General features: G+C 39.9%; 1 protein-coding gene across 1 annotated transcript in view; it reads right to left on the bottom strand.

Annotated features, from left to right (window-relative positions):
• Positions 1-23,481, bottom strand: part of snx29 (sorting nexin 29) — a 581,542-nt gene that overhangs the window by 222,260 nt on the left and 335,801 nt on the right. The window lies entirely within an intron of this gene.

Here is a 23,481-nt window from a genome sequence, read left to right as displayed (position 1 = left end):
ATTCCCTGGAGTTCAGGAGAATGAGGAGGGATCTCATAGAAACATTCCGAATGTTAAAAGGCCCGAACAGATTAGATATGATAAAGTTATTTCCCATGGTAGGGGAGTCTAGAACAAGAGAGCACAACTTCAGGATTGAAGGAAGTACATTTAGAACAGAGATGTGGAGAAATTACTTTAGTGGTAAATCTGTGGAATTTGTTGCCACGAGTGGCTATGGGGGCCAAGTCATTGAGTGCATTTAAGGCAGAGATAGATAGGTTCTTGATTAGCCAGAGCATCAAAAGGTATGGGAAGAAGGCAGGGGAATGGGGATGACTGGAAGAATTGGATCAGCCCATGATTAAATGGCAGAGCAGACTAGATGGGCTGAATGGCCTGCTTCTGCTTCTATATCTTATGGTCTTATGGTCTTACAAAAATTGAGTCCTAGAGTAGCCTACCAGAGATCAGATCAGATCAGTCTACCAGAGGGTAAACCTGCAAAAAGTATCAGGCAGGGATAGTGTCCATGGCTGTCTCCTTGGATTCTGTGCAGATTAAACTGGCAAGGATATATGCAGGCATTTTAAACCTCTTCTTACCTCAGTTTGAGGTTCCCATCCATTTAAGAAGACCACTATCATCTTCATATCAAATTAAATTAAGGTAACGTGCCTTAACTACCATCCGGTAGCTCCGACATTCATCATTATGAAGTGCTTTAAGAAACCGGTCATTAACTCCAGCCTCCCAGACACCTTTGACCCACTGCAATTCACTTACTGCCAAAATACGTCCAAGGTGGACACCATCTCCCTGGTCCTATGCGTGGAGTATTTGGACGGTAAAGATACCTACATCAGACAATTTATTAACTATAACACTACTTTCAATACCATAATTTCAAGCAAAATCATCTTCAAACTTCGAGACTGGGGCTCGACACCTCCCTTTGCAACTGAATCCTCAATTAACAGTCAGTCGATTAACTATCAGTAAGAATTGACAGCAACACCTCCACTACGATTATCCTCAACACTGGTACCCCACAAGGTTGTGTTCTCAACTCCCAACTTTACTCCATACACACTCTTAATGGTGTAGAAGTAACTGTTGTGGTGTGAGCTTAGCCCACTGCTCTGCTCTCTCTATACCCATGACTGTGTGGTTACGCATAGTTCAAATACCATCTACAAGTTTGCTGATGATACAACCATTGTTGGTAGAAACAACACACATAGAAGTTGCAGGTACAGTCGACGTTTCGGGCCGAGACCCTTCGTCAGGACTTGTTGGTAGAACCTCAGGTGGTGATGAGAGGGCATACAGGAGTGGGATATGCCAACTAGTGGAGTGGTGCCGCAGCAACAACCTGGCACTCAACGTCAGTAAGACAAAAGAGCTGATTGTGGACTTCCGGAATTCCTGAAGGGTAAGACAAAGGAACACATACCGATCCTCAGAGGGATCAGAAGTGAAAAGAGTGAGCAGTTTCAAGTTCCTGGATGTCAAGATCTCTGAGGATTTAACCTGGTCCCAACATGTTGATGCAGTTATAAAGAAGGCAAGACAGCAGCTATACTTTATTAAGAGTTTGAAGAGATTTAGTATGTCAACAAAAACACTCAAAAAACTTCTATATTATGTACCGTGGAGAGCATTCTGACAGGCTGCATCACTGTCTGCTATGGAGAGGTGGGGGGCTACTGCACAGGACCAAAAGAAGTTGCAGCAGGTTGTAAATTTAATTGGCTCCATGTTGGGTACTAGCCTACAAAGTACCCAGGATATCTTCAAGGAGCACTACTGTGAACACAACCTCACTTTCTAATGTATATTATTTCTGTTTTTACATGATTTTTAATCTATTCAATATACATATACCATTATTTATTTACTCATTCTATATTACGAATTGCATTGAACTGCTGCTGGTAAGTTAACAAATTTCACAATACAGTGATAATTTAAACCTAATTCTGATTCAATAATAAAATAAAATAACTAAAATTACCTGGCCCAGAACACACGCACTCTTGCAACTCAAGCATTCGTTTTTCTTTACTGCACAAGAAGAACAGCATGGGTCCTGTCACCCACACTGTTCTGAAGTCTGAGCAGAAAAATGCTATTTTTATTCAGAATTGGCGTATCAGTTATAGATATTGATTATTGTAAATTGTATACACTTGAATTCCTTACTTGCAAGATCAAACACCATTCAGAATAGAGGTGTTAAAGTCAATTGAAAGTTCAAGCAGATAGCCAATGATATTTTAATAATAAGTACTTTATTGATCCTGAGAGGGAAATTCCATTTGTTACAGAAGCAATATTTAAAAACACACTTAGCAGTGTGCAGACTTGACTAATAATAAAATACAGAATAATAATATACACAATAATTTACCAATGTGCAATAATGTACGAAATAATAAAGCAGAGACTATTGCACAATGATGTGTGTTCTCCTGTCACACAGAGATGAACTGTTGTATATGCTTATTGCATTTGGTAGGAAATATTTTCTGTAGTGATCATTGTGACAGCAGAGCTGAATGAATCTGTTTGAAAAGGTGCTCTGCTGCTTATTCAGTAGCTTATGGAGAGGATGTGCCAGATTGTCCATAACGGATAACAGTTTGTTTAGTGACCTCCTCTCCACCACTAACTCAAGAGTCTGGGTTGCAGCCAAGGACAGATATGGCCTTGAAGTTATTAAGGACAATAGAGATGTTAAAGTCAATTGAAAATTGAAGTGGACAGCTGATGATATTTTGAAGTTAGTAAGGACAATAGAACCTTAGTTGCTGGGTGTGTTTCACATCCTTCTGTTATCTCATCTGCCTCTGGCACACCCCTATTATGTAAAGAGATGTTATGTTTTGGGAAGACCTTTCGGGAAAAGTCTCAGTACTGAGGCCTCAGATGTTTGGTTTGAGTACTCACCATCTCCTCTGTAGGAAGCAGTGATTTCTCTGGCAGTCTGACTATAAAGGTCCCGCTGACTATTAACGGCCCCAGGATCCTTACCTTACCACAACTTCCACAACGACAAAGCCAGATTCTGCTTAAGTTCATCCACAAGTTTAAAGAGGACTCTAACGTAGTGGGACAAATCTCAAACAACAGTACAGGAAGAGACAAGAGAGGCCAGTGGCATGATGTCAGCAAAACAAGAGCTGGTCATTGACTTCAGGAAAGGGGGGTGTACACGTTCCTATTTAATGACACTGAGGTCAAGAAGGTTGAAAGTTTCAAGTTCCTAGCAGTGAAAAACGCCAATGCCCTGCCCTGATCCAACCACATTGATGTCATGGTCAAGAAAGTGCACCACGCCACTACTTCCTCAGGAAGTGAAAGAAACTCGGCATGTCCCCTTTGATCTTCACCAATTTATATAAGTGCACTATAGAAAGCATTGTATTCGGATGCATCACAGCTTGGTACGGCAACTATTCTGCCCGAGATGCAAGAAACTGCAGAGATTTGTGAACGTAGCTCAGCCCTGCTGTTATAAGACTATTGAACAGTTCCCTTGTACAATCAGGTGGACTCTTGACCTTAAGTGCATGGTTCATAACCTTGCACCTTACTGTCGTCTTGTACTGTACTTGCTCTGTAACTGTAACATATTATTCTGCAATCTGGCATTGTTTTTCCCTTGTACTACCTAAATGTACTGATGTGATGAAATGACTTGTATGTATGCAAAACAAAGTTTTTCACAGTATCTCAGTGCATGTGTCAATAATAAATTAATTTACTAACTTCTGGCCTCTGCTCCCTTCCTTTCCAGTCATAATGAAGGGTCTCCACCCAAAGTGTTGCCTATTTAATTCCCTGCATAGATGCTGCCGGACCTGCTGAGCTGCTTCAGCATTATGTGGGTGCTGCTCAAGATTTCTAGCACCTGCAGAATCTTGTTTTTGTAATTTACCAACTTGGTTGTTTAACTGCACAAGCTTTCCATACTAAATAAAAGAAGGTTTCAGAAATTAGATGATCCTATATATCAACATGAAATATAATGTCCTGCCCTGTTGGAATTTATGTAAAGATCAAAATTAACCCAACATTAATGAGCAATCATGATTCACCACTAGATATCTTCGTTAGCACAGTATGCACTGAAGATGTTTTATTTGATCACTCTGTTTGTTAATTATAGTCTTTGACAAGGGAAATAAAAAAGCAGAATACTGTATAATGAGATTCTATTATGTCTACCTCTACTTATGTATTCTGGTCATCTCCACATTTTCAGCCTTTTGTATTCTAAACATTAAACCCATGTGTAGTGACGGCCAGCTGTTTCCTTAATGCACAAATACGTCAATTTGGTCAAGAGCACAGTTTCCACTTTTATTTAAAAATGAATTAAACTTCTTGGCATGTAAAATGAGTTCACAGAAAGCACTCTTCCAACTCATTGCAGTACTCTTAAGAACAAAGGATTTAATAAATTTTAATCTGATGCTATGGTACGAGATAAACATATTCATGATTTCCCTACAAAAATCTGAATCACAAGACTACTTTTCATTATATACGGTTTGAGTGGTCGGGCTTTACTTACCAGTTGAATTCAGCATAGTATTCAGTTCCCATTAAGCTCAATGCTGGATTTGTGTATCAGTGTCAAGGCTTACAATTAATTCACATCCCTGCAAACTCTAGAAACAGTGGCTCATTGCCTGCTCAAGTGCCTGGGTGTTCTGCACTGAAGAACTGGCAACACATTTCCAAGTGCCTGAGATCTTTCATAGCGCACCTAATACTGTACTCATGTCAGCCAGGGTGTTCTGCACTGAAGAACTGGCAACACATTACCAAGTTTGATGAGGCTTGGCTTGGATGGGAATGAGAAGATTGTGTGTCCTACCTGAACTTGTCATTCTCGGTGCAGAGTTCTACATTTGAAGGTGCTGCCAATAAATCAATGGTGTGCTGGGGCAATGTGCACTTTGGATGATATACACTGCAGCCATGAAGTTATCAAACATGTGTGAAAATCAAATGGTCTTTGTGGGTGCAACATCAGAAATGGTTACCTTATAAGTGTGAACACACTGTTTTGTAAAAAAAATGCATAGCTTTTGCATGATTTTTCTGAATGGCCTAGGCAGCCATCCATAAGTTCTAATGGTTAGGTCTTTTCTTTCTTAAATCCACAAACATTTAATTATTTAATATTATTTTTATTTCCTCAGTTAAAGGAAATGGCTTGTGGCATTGAGTTTGTACTATTCACAGGAACTATGATGTATAATGAATCTTGTAGTGACCATGCCACTAACATCACTTGTACAAGCTGCACACAGTGGAGACTTTTATTGTTAATTCCCACAATGTTACAGGATTCCTAGAAACCACACTTGGCCAATTATCATCTTGATACCAAATTCTGCCAGTCACAACTCATGTCTAAAATTCAGCTCTTCTGTCCATTTTTTGAATCAAACATACAATGTTTTAGAGACAAATGATAAAGCCATCATCCAAAATGAGTGTATATTTTGTGGATGACTACATACTCCTAATAAGACCTTCCATTACACAGTTTATCACTGAGTAGACCCATGAGTGGAGGAGTGAGTTTGGTCTGCTTTCCATATTACGGCCGGGGTGGGTTGCTGGATGAAGTACAAAGATTCTGGAGCACAAATCTTTACTTCAAATCCAATATAATGTTTATTCTGACTATTTATTGTCTCCAACACAGTCTGCCTTTTCACTTGGACTGATTCAAATTGGCTGGCTTCTATGATGCGGGAACCCTCAGCAGCTGCCCAAGAAGGATCATCTGCTCGGCTCCCCCTAGGGAAGATGCTTGCAATGCTTCATTGACACTTTATACTTTATTGTCGCCAAACAATTGATACTAGAACATACAATCATCACAGCAATATTTGATTCTGCGCTTCGTGCTCCCTGGAGTACAAATCGATAGTAAATATTAAAAATTTAAATTATAAATCATAAATAGAAAATAGAAAAATGGAAAGTAAGGTAGTGCAAAAAAAACCAAGGGGCGGGTCCGGATATTTGGAGGGCACGGCCTAGATCCAGGTCAGGATCCGTTCAGCAGTCTTATCACAGTTGGAAAGAAGCTGTTCCCAAATCTGGCTGTACGAGTCTTCAAGCTCCTGAGCCTTCTCCCAGAGGGAAGAGGGACGAAAAGTGTGTTGGCTGGGTGGGTCGTGTCCTTGATTATCCTGGCAGCACTGCTCCGACAGCGTGCGGTGTAAAGTGAGTCCAAGGACGGAAGATTGGTTTGCGTGATACGCTGCGTCATGTTCACGATCTGCAGCTTCTTTCCATCTTGAACAGGACAACTTCCATACCAGGTTGTGATGCACCCTAGAAGAATGCTTTCTACGGTGCATCTATAAAAATTAGTGAGGGTTTTAGGGGACAGGCCAAATTTCTTTAGTTTTCTCAGGAAGTAAAGGTGCTGGTGGGTCTTCTTGGCAGTGGACTCTGCTTGGTTGGACCAAGTCAGGTCATTTGTGATATTGACCCCAAGGAACTTAAAGCTTTTGACCTGTTCCACTTGCGCACCACCGATGTAAATTGGGTCGTGCGGTCCGCTACTCCTTCTGAAGTCAACAACCAATTCCTTCATCTTGCTGACGTTGAGGGATAGGTTATCGTCTTCGCACCATGCCACCGGGTTCTTAATTTCCTCACTGTATTCAAACTCATCATTACTCGAGATACGGCCTACAATTGTTGTGTCATCAGCAAACTTATATATTGAGTTTAATACAGACCTGATATTGCTGTGGAATCTAGGATCAGAAGCCACAATTTCAAAATAAGAGGTCAGCTGCTTAGGACAGAGACAAGAAAGAACGTCGACATTCACAGGGAAGTGAATCTCCTGAAATGTCAAACCATAGAGGCTAAGTAGATTCCAATACAGGCGTAAACAAATTTTTAGATCAAGGAAATCAAGGCATATAAGGTTATACAGGAAACTGTCACGATGGTATATGATTTTCAAAGTGATCTTACTAAATAGCAGAATGGCAGTTCAAAGTAAATTTATAATCAAAGTACATATATGTTACCACATAGAACCCTGAGATTCATTTTCTTGTGGGTATATCTCAATAAAACCATAATAGAATAATAACAATAATAGAATCAATGAAAGACCACTTGGGCACTGTGCAAATACAAAAAGAAAGAAATAATAATAAAATATAAATAAGCAATAAGTATCAAGAGCATGAGATGAGGAGTCCTTGACACTAAGTCCAAAGGTTATGGGAACGTTTCAGTGATGGGGCAAGTGAATCTGAGTGAAGGCATCTCTCTGGTTCCAAGGGCCAGATGCTTGAGGAATAATAACTGTTCCTGAACTTGGTGATAGTGGTCCTGAGGCTCCTGTACCTTCTTCCTGATGGCAGCAGCAAGGAGAGAGTTGTGAGTGTTCCCGATAATGGATGTTGCTTTCCTGTGACAACACTCCATGTTGATGGTTTCAGTGGTCTGAAGGGCCTTAGCCTGAATGGACTGGGCCATATTTGTAGGATTTCCTGTTCAAGGGCATTAATGTTTCTATACCAGGCTGTGATGCAGCTAGTTAATAACAGTCCACTTCACATCTATAGAAGTTTGTCAAAATTTCAAATGTCATGCTAAATCTTCACAAACTCTGAAGGAAGTAGAGGCGCTGTCATGCTTTTTTCATAATTGCACTTACGTGCTGAGGCCAGGACAGGTCCTCCAAAATGATAACACGAAATTGCTGACCCTTTCCACCTCTGATCCCCTGATGAGGACTGGCTCCTGAAGTCAATAATTAGCTCCTTGGTCTTGCTGACAATGAGTGAGAGGTTGTTGTTGCAGAATCCCTCAGCCAGATTTTCCTATATGCTGATTTGTCACTACGTTTGATTCAACCAATGACAGTGGTGGCATCAACATGACGTTGGAGCTGTACCAAGTGTAAAGGAAGTGAAGCACACAGCCTTGCAGTGCCATATGCTGATGAAAGGGCTAAATGGCCTAGTCCTACAACTATTATCATTTTCTTTTACATTAGATGTTTGTGTTGCATTCTATCACCAGTAAGCAATCAGATGTTAATGGAGATTCTTCCCACCTTAGCTATTGAATATTCACCAATATTCACAAAAGCTTATTACAGAACTCTGGAACTTTGATTTTACTGATAGTGTGACCTTACACAAAAGAAAAAAAGTGGGTATCTGTCGTATGCTGTTGTTCTAAAAGACAGCAGACTTAGTTCACATAGTTGCAGTTTGTGATTTCAAAACCAATCACTGTTTGCTTCAATACATTCAATAGGAGTTATCTGAAGTCTGGATCTTGCTTTGATCAATGATTTGATTGCAATGACAATTAGCTTGTTATCATTATTAGGTTGCCAAGGTGAACTATTTAGTTCAAGCAGGCCATCTGAACAAAATTTGAAGCAAATTGATCTACAGTTTGTTGCTTTTGCTGTTCAATTTGTACCTACTTGTGCTGTTGCTTCAAAGAGTTGACACGCCAGCGTTGGATATGTCTAATGTCGGTAGAGGTCCTTTTTCATCCTACTCACTGAACCAGGGTTGGTCCCTTGCCTTGAAGATTGTGTTAATACCAGACCACATGATTACTGATTGTGTTAGAATCACAAAGATAAATATATGCCCTCTTGTGAGTACCTATGTATGTTTAAGTTCTACCTCTTGGTAGAACAGTGATGTTTCACAACACGACACAAAATGTCCTCAGTGGGAAAGCAAAAAAAAGCATTTCTTTCCATAGCTGTTTGAGTAGGGGTGGTGTGTTGGAAGAGAAGAGGGTCACTCCTGTCAGCCACATTATAAAAGCATCTTGATCAGTGTACTAGAAAGGAGAAGGTCTTGAACTCCTCTCAAGTTTCAATACCTGCCAGTGACAATTATCTCTGTCCTTTGGATTCAGAATTAGAATCAGAATCAGATTCAATATGGTGAAATTCGGTGTTTTACAGCAGCAGTAGTGCAATACATACAAAAAATACTATAAATTACAATAAATAGCAAGTTCTGGTTAACCTGGACACATTGGGACCAGGGCATTTTGGCCCAATTAAGCAGCTGCCCCAATCAGCCAAAGTTTCATGGAAATAATTACAAAGGTTTAAAAAAATACAAACTACCATTTAAGTGGGTGACAAACTATGAAATACAGGAATTAGAACACTACTAAAACTACTATAACTCCTAATAGTTGTTGACAGAGGAATTAATGTAGAGCTCACTGCCATGTTCTTTTGATTGGCTGTAAATGAATAGAGTCAGCACAGATATCAGTTTAAGATGGCGTTGATGAAGCCCATCAACTACTTAATGGCAACAAATAAAACAAAGAATCCAACTAATACATTATTAATAACACTTCTTCTGGTAAAATTTATGGTAAATGATCACCACAAACAATGGAAAGGTGGGCAGAGGCAAGAAAGAGTCAAGGGTGGAAGCGAATGGGTGCAGGGCTGAGTCGAGGCAGATCTGAGGTGGGGGGAGGTAAGGCAAACTTGGGGCAAGTGGAGGCAAGGCAGAGTCGAGACCCATCCGCCTAAACCAAGAATGAGGAAAGGCCCAAAGTTTGACTGATCTAAGTGGCAGACTGATTTGGAAATGGGAATGGGCTGAAACATGGTGGCAGGGTCCAAGCCCAGACAGTATCAAAACGACAGGGCCCAAGTCTTAGAGCAAAAAACCATTTGCTGTTTGGACAATTAAAATACTGGACCGGATTGCAAAGGCTGTGACCAAACATGAGGACTGGGCCAATTCTGCTCACTGCTCCCTACCTTTACACAGCTCTGTGGCGAACTGAGGCTATGGCCTGCTCCAGGTTTCATGACTAAGGACTCACTTTCATTCTGAATACTATTTGCTTGCCTTTATTGGTTTTTTTTCTCTCTATCTCTCCCTCTATATATAATGGACAGCTTTCAAACAATGCTTTCGATAACTACATCCTATAAATTTTCATTTTGATTGTAACATTCAAGATGATTGATGACGCCTTGAAGTTCATCATAGTTCCTAACTTGTTGAAGTAATAAAATCATTTCACTTTCAATCCTGGCTGTTTCTCGCATTTCCAAATTGTTCTGAATTGTCTTACTGCTTATTTCTCACAAACTTATCAGTGACAAAAATCGCTGCTGCTTAAACACAAACACATGCAACTGCCACCATTTAAAAACTGTTCGTATTAAGCACAGTGTAGTGTCTAATGGCTACACGATGTGCACATGATTGACACTAGTTAGAAACTGTTTGGCAACACTGTCTTGTCCTAATTAAATGCAGTGTGTTCCAATTAAGCAGCATAGTGTCCCAAATAAACAAAGAGAATCCCCGCTATTTTCTTAATTTTTCTTTGTTCTTTAAGAAGTGTCTCAAATAAGCGGTTGCCCTGATTAACTAATGGCCCAATCCATTGTATATATATTTTTATAAAATTAAATTAAATAGGTAGTGCAAAAAGAGAGGAAAAAATAGTGAGGTAGCGTTTATCGGTTGGTTCATTGTCTGTTTGGAAATCTAATGGTGCAGAGGCAGAGGCTGTTCCTAAAATGTCAAGTGTGTGTCTTCAGACTCCTATACTTCATCTCTGACAGTAGCAATAAGAAGAGAGCATGTCCTTGGTAATGGGGGTCCTTAATGAAGGATGTCACCATTTTGAGGCATCACCTTTTGAAGATGTCCTCAATGCTGGGAGGCTAGTGCCCACAATGAGTTGGATGAGTTTGCAACCATCCGCAGCTTGCTCTGATCCTGTGCTGTGGCCCCTCCATACCTCCATTAATTTAAGAATTGACTGATTCAATCTTACGCTATGTTGCCTAACTATATTTAATAATTGGGATCTCAGAGTCCTTGTCCTCCTTAGTGTTTCTTCCAATGACTATTTGACATCAATAATCTGCCTCTTATAGACAGACCTTTGGAACTGAGGATTACTTGTTTCCACTCCATTTTTCTGGTGATTGATGACGCTAATGTGGGAACCTCAGACTCTTCCTCAAATTGGTAAGGAGGTGCTTGGTCAGGATGGGTGAGTAGGTAGCTTCTGAGGAAGAGTTTATGCAGGATTTCTCTGTGCTCCTGATGCACAGACTTGAGGTTCACAATATCATCCTTCTCCACATTGTAAGTGGTCATAGGACAGGGATTCCCAGGAATCAGTAAAACGTTGCATTTTTCAAGAAGGTTTTGAGTTCACCTTTGGATTCTTTTTCCATCTACTTGGGAATGTCTTCCCATGATAGAGCTCACAATAGTGAATCAGAGCCGAGAATTTGATGTTGGGTATACAAGCAACACAACCTGCCAATAATGACTACCTAACATAACCATTCAAACAGGCATCAACACAAATGATGGCCTGGGAGAGGACTTTGATGTTCATTCTCACATCTTTCTGATGAATTTGAAGGATTTTGCATAGACAGCACTGATGGTATCTTTCCAATATTTTGATGTGGCTACTGTTTGTAGACTCAGAAGCATAGTTGATTACTAATTCACTAGTTGAAGAAGTATAGAAGGTGATAATCAGCATGAGATTTCCTTGCATAAGCTTAACATCATCCTTATGGAGAATTCCCAGTTCTCTCCAAGCAGTGCACAAAAATTCTCTGAGACAATTCTCCAATTTAAGCACCAGTCCACAGATATTCATGCAGAGGGCTCAGTTGTGTCAACTGAGCTGGGTGTACCTTTGTAATATCTAACTTCAGGTTTATGGCTGGTGTTATGTCCACTTTTATTACCATTGCCTTTTGAAATTTAGCACAATTGAGGGAGTTGATGGAAGGTATTTTAGGGTTGTCCATATTGCTATGAACCTGGAGTCACTTATTAGGTGAACTGCTTTTCCTAAAGAGCATTAGGGAATCAGACTACTATTTATGACAACACAGAAATGTCATAACTATCATTAAGGCATATTGTGTAAATTTTAGTTTTTACTTAATTAACTCCATTTGAATTCTCCGGTTGCAGTGGTGAAATTTAATTTGTGTTTCTGGATCATTAATCCAATCAGTTGAACGATGTCATTGTTCCATGTTAATGATACCATGTGACGTACCAGAACATTAACAAACTCCTGATTTCTAGAATTAGTATCAAATACCAATTTTAATTTTTTGACTTGGCAGCAAGTGTATGGGATACAAACCACTAAGTTAAAGGAGACGAAGTTTAAGGACCATTCAGTCAGGCAAAATTGAAAATAAAAATGTAATTTCAATTTGAATATTCTATTGACATTGTACACAGCAGCATGCTTAAAAAGAAAGCCACACAATAATATAGTACAGTACTTACTTTAAGACCTAATTTTTCCATAATCAACATTATAATCATTTTATCAGGTTCAAGCAAGTTCATGGTGATACAACTCGGAATAACTTCTCTGAACATAATACTGCATTAATCTGATTATAGCCTTCCAGGTCAGTTTACAAATCCATGTAAACTGTAAACTGAAATCATCCTAATTTTGGTCAAAGTCCAAAGTACATTAAAGTATGTATTACTATATACAACTTTGAGATTTGTCTCCTTACAGGCAACCACAAAACAAAGAAAACCAACAGAACCCATTAAAAGAAAGAATACCATCAAACACCCAGTACGCAGAAAAACAAATCTTGCAAACAAAAAGTACGCGAATAACATTCAGAACTGAAGTCCACAAAAGGGAGTCCAATGCCACAAAACCAGTCCTCACTGCAACCAATTCAGGAACCCATTAGTTGCAGACCACAGCCTCAATTCAGTGCAGAGATGAGTAAACCTTGAGGAGCAGCAAGCTGAACTGGCCCATCCCTCTCCTCGGGCCCCAGCCCCAACCCCTTGACCTTTCTAATTCAGCCCAGTGCTTAAATCAATTAAACCTTGAGTCATTCCGTGTTTTGGACCCAGGTCCTGCCACTTTGATACGCACTCGGGCTTGGGCCCAGCCACCTCAATTTAACTCGCGCACACCACATCACAATTATTTGAGACTTCGGTTCACACCCACAAAAATGCCAGGTTGTACAGGTGGTTCGAAAGCTAAGTTCCAAAAGGAAAATTACAAGCTATTGATTGCGGTGGTTAATTGCAAGAAAAGGTGTGATTAATAAAGTAGCTAGTAGTTTGGTTTCTTTACTATTGGCAAGTAGTTGCTGTGCTTCACACCTGTGCCATCTTAAGCCTGATTTACCAATTTAAGCAAAATACCCTAAACATTTTAAGGTACGATATAAATAAACACAAATCCTTGTAAAATGACTGGAATCAGTCATCAGAACATTTGCCAAACCAAAATGTTTCAAAAAGGGGCTTCTTTATTAAACGCTCATCTACTTGTCTACTCTGTTGCTGTACCAGGATACGTACAGGATTATACATGAAAACATGTCCATTTTCCTTAATGAATCCACATAAAGGAGCTATCAGCAAATATTTAAGGAAGTCTATCATAACTGCTCAGGTTTACAACATATACTTTTTACCATATTAATGTCATATCTTTTTACCTTGGCCCATAGAACTTTGTATGCTAACACAACTGAGTACTTACAACAGAACCTTTTCTACTCCAAAGTTTCAATGATGGAAAATAAATTTTCCATGTACTTACGGCTGATAATTTAAGTGCTAAAGCAGAGTCTGATGTAAACCTTGGACAATTAAGAAAAACATGTATGAATATCTTATGAAGGGTCTCGGCCCAAAACTGTTTACTCTTTTCCATAGATGCTGCCTGATCTGCTGAGTTCCTCCAGCATTTTGTGTGTGTTGCTTTGGATTTCCAGCAATCTGCATACATTCTCATGTTTATGAATAGTTGGTCAGGCAAGGAGACAAATCAATAAAAGATTTTTTAAAAACTTCCGTTAAGTCAATGATGTGGAATTCGTAGCATGGTATAATATGCTAATGTAACTCTATGGAGTTTAGAATCAGAATCAGGGTTATTCCAGGAATGAAGTGTTTCAGGTGCCCTAACCACCAACTTCAAGAGAGAAAATATTTAGTGTTAATACATATGAAAAGCCACAAATTGTACATTCAATTTGAAACAAAAGGACCCAAGGTTACTACAAGGCTGAAGAATATCTCCAACTGCATTTTTTAATATTGCTCAATGTGATTCATGCACTTTAAGCAAAGAACCAATACTAACCCAATATAATAATTAATTAGATTTATCAGAGTATCATAGGATAGAGCTAAAGAAGTTCTGACTACAATCCAAAACAGTGAGACGTTATTAAAGCAATTTAAGATCCAATTACTTTTCATAAAATGTATTAGAAACAGTTCAAATTCACTTTTCATATTCAGATTTCACAGCAAAAGTTTCGACATCATAGTCATACAGCATAGGAACGGATGTTTCAGCCTACAATACCTAAACCAACCATAATGCCCATCTCGACTAATCCCACTTGCCTGCATTAATTCTATTTCCCTCTGAGCCCTGCTCACTTAAGCATCAATTCAGATGCCTTTGCAATGAATCTTTCAGGCTTTTGTAGTTGATGCATTATATTTACCATTTAACTATATTTGAAGAAGTGCACCTTTTAAAACCAAATCCTTAACGGAGCAAGTCAAAATATATTATAAATATAAGTTTTAAACTACCTACAAAAAGAGATAAGTCGTAAACTTTCTCCATAGAAAGAGGGAGGGAGAAGGGGAGAGAGAGAAAGGTTTGAAAATCTTTTAAGGGCCAGAGGTACACCAGAATATGTACAAATATTAATATATCTGATTTAGCTTTTGATCATTCAATACACATTTGAAGTATGAACTTTCTACAAGAGGACTAAAATAAAATCAAACACTGAAGCTAATATTAAAATATAGCTAGCGCAATAAATCTTTAAATAAAATCAAATATTAGCAATGGAAGAAATCTGAGTATAGTTAGCCCATGTATAAACACCTGCACAATAAAATCACAAAGGTCCCTTTATAATCTGTGTAAATGTCACCACTTAATTCTGCACTTTCTTCCCCTTTCTTCATGCTGCTTTTCAGTGTTTACAAATTTAAAAGCAAGGGCAGAATAAGAGACAAAGGTTGCAGTAGCTCAAATCCTTCACGATATCAGCAAGAGGATTCAACAGTAACAAATCAAACATAATACTAAGATGGAAAATAAAGAAATTGATTTCCATATTGTTGAAGTAACATTACAGAGAGTGAATAAATAAAAGAAGTATATTATTTTTGTCATGGAGCGAACATAAGAAAATAGAAGGTGTAGGTCACCAAGCCTTTAAGCCTGTTCTGCCATACGTGGCTGATCTGAGTGAGGAGTACTACACACTTATTGCTAGTTTGAAATGAATTACATTTATAAACAAATTTATTTTTGAATATTGAAGCAATAACTTATGTTAACAAATTTAGTGTGTCCAGGGATAAGTACTTTGGTTTTTTGACCAATCTGTTTTTGAAAGAGGAGTAACAAGTTTAGATAATGTTTTGGTGAAGCTTCTGCAGCAATAGAATGATTCAGACAGTACCTTTTTGTTATAAAAATGTGTGGGAATATTAGAAATATCTGTCCAATTGTCTCTTTAATAATGACAAAAGCTAGCAAGCTCAATCCTACTCTTAGCACTAATTCTGGGCAATTTGCATCTCTGTTAAAGTAACAATTACACAAAATATCAAATGAACAAGTTTAGGCAATACTTGTGATCTAGGAAAAATCATTTACATAGCTATTGTGAACCACTGCTGAACTCTGTGACACAAAATTAGGACAGGCTTAATCACTTGAAAAAATTACAGTTTCTGGCCCTTATCCACAAAGCCTGCATTTTATATCCATTGCTAAGTGGATTATGTTATTTCAGAAGTCTATTAAGTATCAACTACAGAAGGGCTAGGTATGAACTAAATTATTTTTTTATGACCGTCGTATTGCTTCATGATCACCAATATTTTTACAATAATTTTAATCCAAATTTATGTAATTACTTGAAGTTAAAATCACTAATAATTCGGGAGTGGGCTAAAATCCAACCTCCAGGTCATCAGTTAAGCTGTGGACTGACCTACAATCTCCAGATCATCATTTCTATGTTATCATGTTATCACCATGAACTTAAGAGGATATCAAAAATGTTTCATGTTCCTTTCACATAATTTTAAAATAAGGGGAACGCAAGTTTGTTTAAACCAGTGTTTGACAACACCTTTACATTTCTTTACCTAAACACAAAATGATAAAGCAAGTCATATTTTACACTAAATTATAAAAATAACAATTATTCAGGTATCTTAATAAAATACTATGATTAAAATAAACCCCAATTAAATTGGTAATACTCTAAAAACTGTTTAAAATAACTTTAAATAATTCTTTTTTGCAAAAGTGAACTATATACTGTAATTCATTGTATTACGACTGTATTGTGTGCAGTTTTGGTCCCCTAATCTGAGGAAAGACATCCTTGCCATAGAGGGAGTACAAAGAAGGTTCACCAGATTGATTCCTGGGATGGCAGGACTTTCATATGAAGAAAGGCTGGATGAACTGAGCTTGTATTCGTTGGAATTTAGAAGATTGAGGGGGGATCTGATTGAAACGTATAAAATCCTAAAGGGATTGGACAGGCTAGATGCAGGAAGATTGTTCCCGATGTTGGGGAAGTCCAGAACAAGGGGTCACAGTTTGAGGATAAAGGGGAAGCCTTTTAGGACGGAGATTAGGAAAAACTTCTTCACACAGAGAGTGGTGAATCTGTGGAATTCTCTGCCACAGGAAACAGTTGAGGCCAGTTCATTGGCTATATTTAAGAGGGAGTTAGATATGGCCCTTGTGGCTATGGGGATCAGGGGGTATGGAGGGAAGGTTGGGGCGGGGTTCTGAGTTGGATGATCAGCCATGATCATAATAAATGGCGGTGCAGGCTCGAAGGGCCGAATGGCCTACTCCTGCACCTATTTTCTATGTTTCCACTTTTCTATGTTCAGAATAACTCCAAAACCATGAAGTTCCGTTTTTGCTGATCACAAGTTTTGCCTTAATGTGTTCATCTGACATTCTCTTTTTTTTTACCCAATTCACATCATACCCATTCTCAATCTCTCATAAATCTTTAATCTAAAATTATATTCTCAAGTGTTCACATAATTTTTAGCTCAACTTTATGAAATTACAGTAATTCTGTAACTTTCTTTCATTGTAGATATGGCCTAGTCCATCACAGGTAAAGCCCTCTCCTCCACTGAACACATTTACACAGAGTGCTGTCATAGGAAAGCAGCAACCGCCATCAGGGACCCCCACCTTCCAGGTCATGCTGTCTTCTCGCTGCCATCAGAAAGGTGGTACAGGACTCACACTACCAGGTTCAGGGACAGTTATTATCCCTCAAACATCAGGCTCTTGAACCAGTGGGGATAACTTCATTCAACTTCACTCACCCCATCACTGAACTATTCCCACAACCTGTGGACTCACTTTCAAGGACACTTCATCTCATGTTCTCAATATTTATTGTTTACTTATTTACTATTATTATTTAATCTTTTTTGTATTTGCACAGTTTGTCGTCTTTCACATATTGGTTGTTTGTCCACCCTACTGGGTGCGGTCTTTCACTGGTCCTAATATGGTTCTTGGAGTTACTGAGTATGCCTGCAAGAAAATGAATCTCAGGGTTGTATATGGTGACATGTATATACTTCAATAATAAATTTACTTTGAACTTTGAATTTTGAAATTCAGTTTATCCACATTGAATTTTTACTTATTTCTCCCCGGTCAATTTAGAGTTGTGCAAAACCTACTACATATTAAAATAAAAATCACCTGGTAAATGAGCTTCCTCTCACTTTGACTACTTCTTACCATCCTTCATCTTCATCTTTTACCTCCTCACTTAAGTGTACATCAAGGCTCCTCTTAAGCAGATCACAGTTCAACCACTCCACATGATGAGTTCCATATTTACTCACAAATGAATGCTACATCAAGCCTTGTTTGTGTTCAAAGCTTTACGATTACGTGAGTGCATTCACTTCACATTCCCTTCACAGACCAGAAAAAATCACCATATATGATATAAAGCAGCATGACAGTATGAAAGATTTAATGCATTGTAGATTAATTTTCAGTAGCTGGGTTTAATGGATTACAGTGAATTTCAAGAGGTGATAGTCAAAGAAGCACATAATACTGCATTTCAAGTTAATTTGCATTGCATTGCAAAGTTCAAAAAAAGCAATTGGAATGTTAAAAGGCATTGCACCTCAGGATATCCCATTGGATTGCTTGGGGAATGATAGAAGGAGATGAAACTAGAATAGTTATTCTTAAAATCATTTTATTTTACAAAATAACCCAAAGAAATTGGATGGCTGCCATTCTACAGTCATTTTTCATCAATGTGATGTTGAAGAAGTGGCAGCTCCCAACAGAATTCCCAATTATCATTTAGCAAATCCCGAAATGAATCATTAATCACTGCCTTGCTGTTATACAGAGGCACATCATCTGTTGGTTTAATTCCAATAATCATGTACAAAAGAAGAAAAATATGACAAATGAGAAGAATATTCCACTGGATATGAAAAGGGGTCAAATTAATTGGACCACGGAAATGAAATCAAGGAGTCTAAAAGTTCACTGATACCAATGATGCAGCATATAATAACTTTAAATATTTTTAAAATTATGAATGTGAAGCACAAATGTTCAAGCTATCAGTGTTATCAATAATGTCTGAGAAACCAGGGAAAATGTATGCAGTTGTTCCCAGAAATGGGATCAAATCACTATCTCCTACACCGTCACAGATCTCATTCAGTTAGGAGTTAACTGCTCCACACACTCTGACCTGTTGGTGCCTCAGTCCCACACTTCCCACTTCTATCTCTTCTTCAAGATCCACAAAAGGTACCATCCTGGTAGGCCCACTGTTACTGCCTGCTCTCACCCCACCGAACCCATCTCCTCGAACTTCAACTCCATCCTGTCTCTCCCTCCCTTCCCACCTACATACAGGACACCTCGTATGCCCTCCATCATTTGGACAACTTGACTATCGATGTCCAGATTTTACATACACCCACCCTTCATCAGGAAGGTTTTAAAGCCCTCTGCTACTACAAAGATTCAACTAGGTCTCTTCCACTAACACTCATCTGCCTGGCTGAATTTGTTTTTACCCTAATCAACATTACACAAGTCAAAAGTGTGGCCATGGACACGCTTATGGGCTCCAGCCTGTTTGTTTATTGGCTACATGCAATGCCTTCTCTGGTACCACCCCCAACCCTTTCTTCACTGTGTTGATGCTCCTTTCCGCACCCATGCAGAATTCATCAATTTGATCACTTTCTATCCTTCTCTCAAATATATTTGGGCCTTTGCTAAGTTCAACTCCCATCAAATAACTATTTATCTGTTTCTGATTCACTTTATATCACCGCATGAGAATAATTAGGCATTTGACAACGTGTCACACGTGTGATTTTTATGTCAGACACACATGAAAGAACATAAGAATCGTAGAAATACATCACAGAAACAGGCCCATCTGCCCATTTAATCCATGCTGAATCATTTAAACTGCCTACTCCCATCAACCTGCATCTGGACTATAGCCCTCCATATCCCTACCATCCATGTACCTATCCAAACTTCTCGTAAACGTTGTAATGCCACCCTCCCTCTTTAATCTTTCCCACTCTGCCACTCCATTTATTTGAGAACACCGCTGAGAACGAAGCCTACACTGACTGAGTAATGTCCATCAGTGGTCACTGCCAAGACAATGTTGGACTGGAACCCTATCAAACCATCTCACGCCTGGTCTCTGGTTCTGACCCCTGACCAACACCCACCTCAATTCTCTCAGCTTCCACTCCCACCTCCTCCCTCACACAGTGCTGTGCAGCTGAACCAGCCACGGTCCACATGAATTCCCAGACCAGGGCTTGATCGTGCTCAGTGTACAGTTGCTCCCCACTTTAGGACCCACTTCAAAATCAGCACCTCTCTCCTCTACGTTCAGGATTCACTTTTCATATTGAGTGCAACACCTGTGGAGTGGCAGCTGGCTGACCACCAAAACAGTCACAGGCATGCCATGCAACAACCACAGAGCACACCTTTAACAGCACACTAAAGACTCCTGACCTCTCAGTATGTTACAGCATTTTGCAATATGGTCAAATTTATTAAAAGCCAACAGTAGCTGTTGTTGAAAGTCAATGGATAGAAGGGCTATGGTGCAGACCCAGATAAGAAGGCTGACATCTGACTGCCAACATGCTCCATAGCAATGTGCAGTTAACTGAAATCTGGAACTAGTTGCCTGTCAGCACACTGTACTCCTTAATTTCAGACACAGTTACTGTGTTACTTTTCCATAACCCTCAAGTTTTAAAACTAGCATTTTAAAATCAAAAGCAAGTCATAATCAGAACCTGGAAAATTAGTGTCTGAGGTAGTTATCACAATCTCCTTCAAACTTAATATACTTTGAACATTAACGCTAGTGCCACGTAAAGCTAGGTTAGAAGGTACTTAGAGGCCTAACTTGAACTTCATAAAAAGTACCATCTGGATCCAGTCACTTTAGAAGCAAATGCTAAGCTCTTGAATGATTCAAAGTTTGTTGTCTAAAAACAACTCAGTGTACATAATTAAGATCAGATAATCTTTCCTATTAACACCATGCAGTTCCCATCCCATCCCACAGTACAACATATGCACTGAAAATTGTAAATTACACTTGCTAGCTACTGGTTTCGAATTGGTCCATCATCAGCATTAATCAGCATAGCATTACTGGAAAGTAACTCTCCTCTCTGACAATTACAGCTTGTTTAATTTTGCTTACTGATAATATTAAGATAAAAATTCTTAATGTGCAAATTTTTCTCCACCATATTTCAAAATAAATATTGTTTGCCCAGTGAATTATATTTAAAATCATCTGTGCCCAAGATCTTCAAGAAGCTAATTACATACAATTAGTAGAATGATCCCATGTAAGGCACTGGTGAGGCCTCAACTCGAGTATTGTGTACAATTTTGGGCTCCTCATCTTAGAAGAGATGTGCTGGCATTGGAGAGGGTCCAGAGGAATTAAAGGAATGAAAGGATTATCATACGAGGAATGTTTGATGGCTCTGGGTCTGTACTCACTGGAATTCAGAAGGATGAGAGGGAATCTTATTGAAATCTTTCGAATGTTGAAAGGCCAAGACAGAGTAGTTTTGGAAAGGATGTTTCCCATGGTGGGAGAGTCTAAGACAAGAGGGCACAGCCTCAGGATAGAGGGGCGACCTTTTAAAACAGAGATGCAGAGAAATTTCTTTAGCCAGAGGGTAGTGAATTTGTGGAATTTGTTGCCACGTGCAGCTGTGGAGGCCAGGTCGTTGGGTGTATTTAAGGCAGAGTTTGATAGGTTCTTCATTGGACATGGCATCAAAAGTTACGGGGAGAAGGACGGGAAATGGGGTTGAGGAAGAGAAAAAAGAAAGGATCAGCCATGATTGAATGACAGAACAGACTCAATGGGCCAAATGGCCTAATTCTGCTCCAATGTCTTATGGCCTTATGTATAGCTGCACCACTGAAACCCAAGATAGGAAGCTCACATCTTCTGTACTGATGCATCTGTCCATATACAGTTGGACCATGTTGGGTTAGATCGCAACAATGCAGTTCAATAACATGCCAATATTAAACAACGTGCTCATGCAAGATTTGCTGTTGGGACAGGGCAAAAGGAAACATACTGGTGAGTTAATGCAATACAAAAATAAATTACACAGGACCAGAAAAATCCAAGGCTGTGCCATGAATCAGAACTGGAATAGCTCATCCAAGCTGTCCTGTCCCGAGGACAAGGATGGGAGCAAAGACTCTCAAAAATGTAATTTAAAACCAAACAGTTTAATAAATTTAACAGTGTACTAATTCCTACTGAAAAATCAATAAAATCAAATCACGTTTACATATTTAGCACTTCAGGAAACTTTTTGGGGATCCATACATACAAAATGCTGCATTGAGACTCAAGTTAGGATTGAGAACAAGTATACATCAAAGAAACACTCACAACACGCTGGAGGAACTCAGCAGGTCGGGCAGTATCCGTGGAAACGATCAGTCAACATTTCGGGCCGGAACCATTCATCAGGACTGAAGAGGGAAGGAGCAGAGGCTCTATAAAGAAGGTGGGGGGAGGGTGGGAAGGAGAAGGCTGGTAGGTTCCAGGTGAAAAACCAGTCAGGGGAAAGATAAAGGGGTGGGGTAGGGGAAGCAGGGAGGTGATAGTCAGGAAAGGTAAAGAAGGAATAGGGGAAAACACAATGGGTAGTAGAAGGAGGCGGAACCATGAGGGAGGTGATAGGCAGCTGGGGGAGGGGGCAGAGTGAAATAGGGATAGAGGAAGAGAGGGGGAGGGAATTACCGGAAGTTGGAGAATTCAATTTTCATGCCAAGGGGCTGGAGACTACCTAGACAGTATATGAGGTGCTGCTCCTCCAACCCGAGTTTAGCCTCATCATGGCAGTAGAGAAGGCCATGTATGGACATATCCGAATGGGAATGGGAAGCAGAGTTGAAGTGGGTGGCAACGGGAAGATCCTGTCTGTTGTGGCGGATGAGGCAGAGGTGCTCGACGAAGCGGTCCCCCAATCTGCGTCAGGTTTCACCGATGTACAGGAGGCCGCACCGGGAGCACCGGATGCAACAGATGACCCCAACAGACTCACAAGTGAAGTGTTGCCTCACCTGGAAGGACTTTTGGGGCCCAGAATGGTGGCAAGAGAGGAGGTGTAGGGACAGATGTAGTACTTACGCTTACAGGGATAAGTGCCGGGTTGGAGATCCGTGGGAAGGAACGTGTGGATCAGGGAGTCGCGGAGGGATCGATCCCTGCGGAAAGTGGAGAGGGGTAGAGAGGGAAAGATGTGCTTAGTGGTGGGGTCCTGTTGAAGGTGGCGGAAGTTGCGGAGGATAATGTGCTGGATCCGGAGGCTGGTGGGGTGGTAGGTGAGGACAAGGGAAACTCTGTTCTTCTCGTAGTGGCGGGAGGATGGGGTGAGGGCCGGAGTGCGGGAAATGGAGGAGATGCGGATGAGGGCATCATGGATGACAGCAGAAGGGAAGCCACGATCCTTAAAGAAAGAGGACATTTGAGAAGTCCTGGAACGGAAAGCCTCATCCTGGGAGCAGATGCAGCGGAGACAGAAGAACTGGGAATAGGGAATGGCACATATGCTCTGTCCACCAGAAAAAGTGGGATCTCCCAGTGGCCATGCATTTTAATTCCGCTTCCCATTCTGCATGTCAGTCCATGGCCTCCTCTACTGTCGTGATGAGGCCACACTCAGGCTGGGGGAGCAACACCTTATGTTCCGTCAGGGTAATCTCCAACCTGATGGCATGAACATCAATTTCCCAATCTTCCGGTAATGCCTGCCCTCTTCACCA

The sequence above is a fragment of the Mobula hypostoma genome, chromosome 9, assembly GCF_963921235.1.
Source record: "Mobula hypostoma chromosome 9, sMobHyp1.1, whole genome shotgun sequence".
NCBI lineage: Eukaryota > Metazoa > Chordata > Chondrichthyes > Myliobatiformes > Myliobatidae > Mobula > Mobula hypostoma.
The sequence above is the reverse complement of the archived record's forward strand: the minus strand, read 5'-3'. Positions and strand labels throughout refer to the sequence as shown.